General features: G+C 32.4%; 2 long non-coding RNA genes across 2 annotated transcripts; one reads left to right on the top strand and one right to left on the bottom strand.

Annotated features, from left to right (window-relative positions):
* Window positions 1-3,899: 3,899 nt before the first annotated feature.
* On the top strand, window positions 3,900-4,348 carry LOC120213057. The gene is made up of 3 exons (XR_005524756.1): window positions 3,900-4,031; window positions 4,112-4,204; window positions 4,290-4,348. It is a non-coding gene; the product is annotated as an uncharacterized LOC120213057 (long non-coding RNA).
* Window positions 4,349-6,053: 1,705 nt separating this feature from the next.
* On the bottom strand, window positions 6,054-6,703 carry LOC120213052. Its single transcript, XR_005524755.1, has 3 exons — window positions 6,560-6,703; window positions 6,381-6,473; window positions 6,054-6,274 (listed from the first exon to the last, which is right to left on the bottom strand). It is a non-coding gene; the product is annotated as an uncharacterized LOC120213052 (long non-coding RNA).
* Between the last annotated feature and the right edge of the window lie 1,201 nt (window positions 6,704-7,904).

Below are 7,904 nucleotides of genomic sequence, written 5' to 3' on the forward strand. Positions count from 1 at the left end.
TTACTCAACTCGGATGTGAGCATCAATATATATATGTATCCGACATAGTATGATGAATTTTTCTACGTTTTTTTCATATATTTGGAGAATCCTTGAAGGGCCATACCACCACACTTGTGTCCATATATGTGCCAATACAACTGATAAAGAGCTTTTAAATAAACTGTCTTAACGAAGGCCAAAAACTCGTGAAGATCAATAGCATAATATATTCAATACAAATTAAGAAAGTAGGAGAATCTTAAGCAAACCTTTCAAAGTAGGGTTGTGCATGATTTGGAGATATGATATATCTCCATCCATCTTTTTACTATATTAAAGGGAAGGCAAAACAACACTAATGTAAACAAGGGAAAATATTCAAAAGATACATCTAAGCAATCATTAAGCAATGGAGATCTTTCCAAATTAATGAATCAAGAACAAGAATATGAATAAGAGCAAAGATCAAATATCAAATATCAGAATACACAAGACCATAATTTTCAATGCTTTGATATAACAATACTATCACAAGATACAATGGCACAAAGACCTTAAACTTTTATGTTGCAAACATTGCTTTCAAGCTATTTCTGAATGCTAAACTGAAAGAAACTTGGCTTAGAAATATAACACACGGAATACTTGGGCTTCTAAAGAAAAACCGTTTAAAAGGGAACAATACTATTTCACTCTCATCACCTGCCATTTCCTTCAAGACTCATTATAATAGGAAACAGAAAATATGAAACCTTAGCAGACAATCAATTAGGTAATATAAGTCTATACCAGACAATTTTGAGCATAAAGATATAGCATTTTTCACATGGAGGAAGTCATAAGTAGTTTTAGTATCTGTATTTGAAATTTGATACAAAAGGACCATCATAAGCAGTTTAACAATCATTTGGTCAAGCACAAAGCATCAAAAGATCAACATTTCGGACTTTTAATTGATCTCACTTTGGAAGTTCTCAATTTTCATTGCCGACAACCTAATCACATGGAGATGAATGCTGAAAATCCATCTTCTATTTAATTGTAAATGGCTACTTGCAAACAACATTGAAGTACCATTTAATTGCATCATGACTAACATACCATGAATTGATAATTATTCGATTACACTTTCAATTTTCCTAACAATTTTTAAGTATCCTTTGCCTTCAAGAGTGATCAAAGACTACAAAGCATCAAACCAACAAGAACTGCACAAACAGGTCAAAAGAAAATCTTTTTTAGGATGAGCAACTCAAAGGCTCGGCAATTGCCTTCTTACTCTTCCTCCTTTCAGCAGTACAATTTACATGCAAAACCCATAAAATAGAGGAAAACCTGGCTCAGAAAAGGCATAGACATCCAACTTCACATGATTTCCACACCATAGAGTGTATTTCAACTACAATTTCTAGAGAATGAGTAGTTCTATATATCAGAATCATTAATCAATTCGCACAATTACCGTCTAGAATCCAAATAACTAAAGTCAAACAATCGATGTAGCTTGCATTGAAATTGAAGAAAAAGAATCATTGAAGTGACAAAATTAAATAACTAAATCCACCATAAGTTTAAAATCCGCAAAGCTAAAATGTTGCAAAATTTTAATCGATTCATCACCATTAAAGCAACAGAATTAACGTTATCTCCTAAAACCCAAATTGAGACTTAAACAACCCAGAATTGTCTTTTTACTCCTACTCTGACTTTTTTCAGTGAACTTGGGATTAGAAGTAAGACGATTAATGGGGTAATTGAGAGTGTATTGAACAAGGAAAGAGTATTAAAGATCGGGTTGGGATTTTGATTAAAGAAGTGGAGGATTGTTTGTAGCAGTGAGATAATGAAAGGTTTCATTTTGCTGGTTTTACTTCTTGTTTTTGTTGATGGGGATTCAGTTCGTCTTTACCTTATCTCAGAGAATCTGAGCTTGGGTTCTTGTAGAATGCATTGATGCAGCTGATTTTGAGTTGGCGGGAAAATGATACTCTTTTGTACTGCCATGAAAATGGGGATTCTGAGAAAGATGGGATTGTGGAAGAACCATTAAAATACTCTGAAGCAGCCCAAGCCGATATTTGAATCGAATGTTGTTGGCATGGGGAAGGCCCAATGTGCGCCTGAAAACACATTATATCTATAAAAATAAATTAAATATTTATATATCTAATAAAGTAATTAGATGACTTGTTATATATTAATATTTAATATTATATTTAAATTAAATTAATTAAACAAAATAAGTTTTATCTGAATTGAGAATACTCAACATTTAACTATTTTATTGGTATGATCATATATTAAAAATTAAAAAAAATTATTTAAATAAATCAAAAACTATAATTTATTATTTTGGCATGGAAGTAAAGGTGATCATGATTTGATTCTATTCCAAGAGTTGCTTTTTTTTAAGTTATTGTATTATAATAACGGAAAGGAGCTAAAAAGAACTATAACCTCAATAGCCTACACCTTTAATATCCAAGTTCAGTATAAGAGAAGTCAAGCTGGAGGTTCCTCTAAAATTGCTAACACTCGTTTGATACTAAGCCAAGTGCTACGCACACTGTTTTCTTTCATGAAAAATATAACATATTCTTTTGTCCAACCTTCTTTGGTGAATGTTTTTATAGTCTTTTTAGATGCGAATAGAGTGACCATCTAACATATTTCTAGTTATTCGAGTCAATTGTCGATTTAGATTTAAAATTCAAATCGAGTTTAAATGTATAAGATTCGTTTAATAAAAAACAATAGAATGAGGCCACTTTGATTTAACTAAGTAATTTGATTGTTTTAAAATCTTGTTTCTATATTCCTTACTTTTTAATTTCTCCTTCATTTTAAGTCCAATTAATCTAATTTTAATGAAACTTCCTCAACCGATTCAAAATACACGTGTAACTTCAATTTTTTACAACAAATTTCTTTTTTTTAAATTTAGTCTATCAATTTTTAGTTTTATCGATTTGATCCTCTGACTGCAACTCTTTACAATTCTTTCTTCTTTCAATTCTTTGATTCCTTTATATCCTTATCAACATTTTATCTCAAAATCACTATTAAAGAATTGTAAATAATATATATGATTTTATATGATATTTCATTTGTTTTATAACAGTTGAATTCTAGTCACACGTGAAAATGTGAAATATATATATATATATATATATATATGGTTTAGAGAGTCGTAGAAATTGAAACCAATTAGCATCATGTTATAAAATTACATTTAGATTTTAAAAGTAACTTAAAGATATATTAGACTTAATTTAATTGAAATTTCATAAATTTAACTCAAATAATTTTAATAAAATTTGAATAATAAAATACTCGTAAACTCGAATTTTTTTTCTCAATTCAAAAGAACAATCATCTTCACGTGGAAGAGGAAAAATCAAGAGAGAGAGAATGAAAACGTGTGGAGCAATGCTCATCTATTATCATTCTTTCGCCATGGAAGAGGCCAAATATGCTTCAGTTTGTATTGTAATATTTGTTGGGCTTACAGTTTTCTTAGCTCATATCTAAATAAGGTTAAAGATAAATGATCTGATTTTAGATCAATTAATTTATTCTTCCAAATACAATAGCACCTGAATTCCTTTGTGGTGGCTGGCTAAGCTAACCCCATTGGACCAATCAAGAAAGGCACCAAAAGCCAAAGAAAAATAGTAATTCCCAATGCCACCTGGTGATGCTGATCAAAAGTAGGACACTTTAGCTCCTAGTTTTGAGTGTTGGTTCAAATGCAAATGATCATGGATCTTCTGGCAACATGTGCAGATCCCAACACAAACCAGCCAACAGGTTTAACCTTATCCAACCTTCGGAGATTAAAGTGAAAACTCTAAAATCCAGGGGCCACCACATGCATCGCAAACACATGCACACATTTCAACCTCATTTCATTTTCCCTATAAATTACCTTCCCTCCATTCCTCTCAATCTCAGTCTATTCACACCTACTACATAGCAAAAAGTGATAGTAAGAAGAAAGATGGAGTCATTTCAGTCTTGGGTTTCAGAACACAAGCTCACTGCCATTGGTAACTTCACATCTAATTCCTTTTTGTTTAATGTTTTTTTCTTCATTCTCTTGACATGCTGCAAAATTTGGGTGTTGCAGGAGCAGTTTGGGCATCAGCAATTGGGGCATCACTGGCTTATAATAGTGGTGGAAGAAGCTCTCTTAAGCCAAGTCTGAGGCTTATTCTGCAAGGTTCTCTCACCATCTCTTTCTCAAACAAAATTAATTCAGCTCAAATTGCTTTGTTTTTAATCAGCAATTGTGTGATTTGATGTAGGATGCACTCGCAGGCCTTAACTCTGGCGGTGCTGTCTGGTGCAGCTGCGTACCATTACTGAAATAATGCCAGCAGTCAAGACAAGATCACCAATGCCTAGAATTCATAGCTCGTAATTGAAATCTTTTTTTTTTAAAATTTTTTTAATGGTTTGATGATGAAATGTTGGAATTAATGATATATCAGTTATAATCCCTGTTTAGTTGCTTTCATGTTCCCCTGGTCCCAATCTTTAACAATGGATGCAAGGTGAGAAAAATAATGTAAATGCAGTTTAATTCCAGTAGAAGTGGGAGAAAATGAGTGCTTTGAGATTGACACTTTGACAGAAACTCTCTATCTCTATAAACATTTATGGTGAAAAAATATGGAAGAGGAACTTAACTCGTAAAAGATTATTATGATCATAATATAAGCCAAAGCAGAACCCAGAAATGCAACACCTTGGACTTGGAGTCCCTACCTACTGAAAAGATCCCTTCTTCATTCAGCATTTATATGTCCACTGTGATTCACTCAGTCCTTTCCTCAACCTGATCAACCCAGTTCATTGAAAGAAAGAAAAAAAAACTTTGAAGCTGTTGCAGAAACTTTGAGCTCTCCCTACATAATGAAATGAGAAACCAATGCTTTATTCACTGAAACATTTATGCATGGAAGCTGTTGTGGTTCTCTCATGTCTTTCCCGGCCTTAAGACTCCCCCCCCTTTGGGACTGCAAAACCTCTAATGTTTGTGAATGCAAAGGATGTGAAGTCACTTGAGGTTTTGGAAATTAGGGACTGTCAGTTTTACAAACTTTCCCTACAGAGGCACTGCAAGCGTCGTAACTCGTAACTGACATCACTTGTTTTGTCCAACTGCAACAGTCTCAAGTCACTGCCCATGGATGCAAGACCTCACATCTCTTCAATCACTGCTTATAATCAACTGTAGCATAGTGGAGTCACTTCCACTATGGCTGCAGCTTCCTTCCAGCTTAAATATACTTTGTATCTCACTTTGTGACAAATCACTCCTCAGACGTCATGGGAATTATGTAAACTTCCTTTTCTTGACCATTTCGAGATCGAAGGTGAATGCCAAGAACTGTCGTCATTCCCGGAGGATGGCATGCTGCCTACAGACTTAAATGTTTACGCATCGGCAGCCTTCTGATTGCAACGAGCTGCGTTCGTTGCCAGAAGATGGATTACCTTCTTTCCGTATTATTTCATATCATGGGCTGTTCTTTACTGAATCCGAAGGTTCAAAAGAGGGAACAAAAGGAGTGGTTCAAGTTAGCTCATACCTCCATTCAGCTTGGTGATCTGTAGGTAAGGAAACTAAAAATCTCATGGAAGAGTAATTGAATTTATACCCGAGTGTAAGCTGTGAAACATGATTGACATGAAAAGACGTCACTGAAAGCAGAATAGTTATACGACGTTAAAGCTTGTTGCACTGGAGCATTTTGGGTTTATATTTGATGATTTTTAGATGGCAGCAGCTTAACACTTGTTCAAGGAACTGTTTTGGCAGTTTGACATTTTGAGCAAAAACCTTTTACCCCTCTTTTAGGAGTTAAGATCCTCTTTACTACTTTTTTTTCATCCATTACTTTGCAATTAAGTCATAAACCATAACTGGTTTAAAGAGAGTTTCTGTCAATTTCAAAGCACTCACTTTCTCCCACTTTTACAATTTACTGGGATCAAACTGCAATCATTTGCATTATTTTTCTCAGCTTGCATCCATCCTTTGTTAAAACGGGACCAGGTGAACATGAAAGAAACTAAACAGGGATTATAACTGATATATCATTAATTCCAACATTTTCATCGTCATCAACCATTAATAAAAGAAAGATTCCAATGTTACATATTATGAACTATGAATCTGTTCTAGGCATTGGTGCTGACCTTGTCTTGACTGCTGGCATTCTTTTCATAGTAATGGTAAGCTGCTGCAGACAGCACCGCTAGAGTTAAGGCTTGCGAGTGCATCCTACATCTCAAATCAAACACCTTCTAATCATCAATCTCCAACACATAAATACTGATTAAAAACAAAGCAATTTGACCGTGGTTTTCAGAAAGAGAATGGTGAGAACCTTGCATGATAAGCCTCAGACTTGGCTTAAGAGAGCTTCCTCCACGACTATTATAAGCTAGTGAAGCCCCAATTGCTGATGCCCAAACGGCTGCTGCAAGACCCAAATTTTGCAGCATGTCAAGAGAACTGAAGAAAAGCCAAAAATTGTTAAACAAAGGGAATTTTATGTAAATTTACCAATGGCAGTGAGCTTGTGTTCTGAAACCCAAGACTGAAATGCCTCCATCTTTCTCCTTACTGTCTCTTTTGCTATGTGGTTGGTGAAGTGAATAGAATGAGATTGAGAGGAAAGGGAGGACAGACAATTTATAGGAAAAATGAAATGAGGTTGAAATGTGTGCATGTAGCCCCTGGATTTTGAGAGTTTTCACTTTATAATGAAACATTGGATAAGGTTAAACCTGTTGCTGGTTGTGTTGGGATTCCGGGAAATGATAGTATGCTGCAATTTTAATATACGATTAAAAGATATTATTGATTTTATTATTATTTAAATAATAAAATTGATAAAAAATTTATTAGAAATATTATTATTTTTATCAGTTTGTTATTATTAGATATTTTACATGTTTTGTTAATAAAATCGATAAAATGCTATCGTTTTTATTATTTTTTTATTAATTTTATTATTGTTGGATACTTATCAGAAAATTAAAAAATTAATATTTTAGATAGAAATAATTTTTTATTAATTTTATTATTTAAATAATAATAAAATCGATAATATTATTTTTAATTGTATATTAAAAATGTCGGAGAATTTCCAAATCTCCACATGTTGCTAAAAGATCTTGTGGGCTCTCTGCATTTCAACCTGCACTCAAAACTAGCAGCTAAAGCGTCCAACTTTGATCAGCAATCATGGTGTTGGCATTTGGGGATTACTATTTTCTTTGCTTTTGTGCCCATTTTTGATCGGTCCAATGAGCTTAGTTTTTTTTTAGTGCGTTTAAATTTGATTCAATTTAAAAAAAAAATATATTATAGTAAATAAATAATTTCATTTATTTTTTATGTATCAATTTAGCTTTTAAAATCATTTAGGAACATCATCCTAATCCTCGAAGTTCATTGATCGTTCTGACTAATAAAACTGTTAGTCTTATTTTTTGATTAAATGATTATGTTAAAATTTACTAACCACAACAATAAAAAATTCCAAAATTTTATTATTATTTTAATGAGAATAAAGAATTAAGTTAAAAATTTTGAGATTTTTTTAAACGTTGTGTTTAGTTCATATAAATATTTTATTATTTATTTTTTTAATAAATGTCACAAAAATGGTGATCATAGGTGATTGACGATAGCTTAAAATAGATTTGAAATTAAGGATTTTAGAAGTTTTTGATTTTTTTATTTTTTAAAAAAAGTTGGATTTAAAAAAAAGTAAATTATAATTTTAAATTTTCATTTTAAAATAAATAAGTCTGATACATATTACTTAATAGTTAAATTTAATGACAGATACCCAGTCATCTAATATAACTTTGTATACTTTTAAGTTGGGCCTTTATTTTAA

The sequence above is a fragment of the Hibiscus syriacus genome, unplaced genomic scaffold, assembly GCF_006381635.1.
Source record: "Hibiscus syriacus cultivar Baekdansim isolate YM2019G1 unplaced genomic scaffold, ASM638163v2 tig00110020_pilon, whole genome shotgun sequence".
Taxonomy (NCBI): domain Eukaryota; kingdom Viridiplantae; phylum Streptophyta; class Magnoliopsida; order Malvales; family Malvaceae; genus Hibiscus; species Hibiscus syriacus.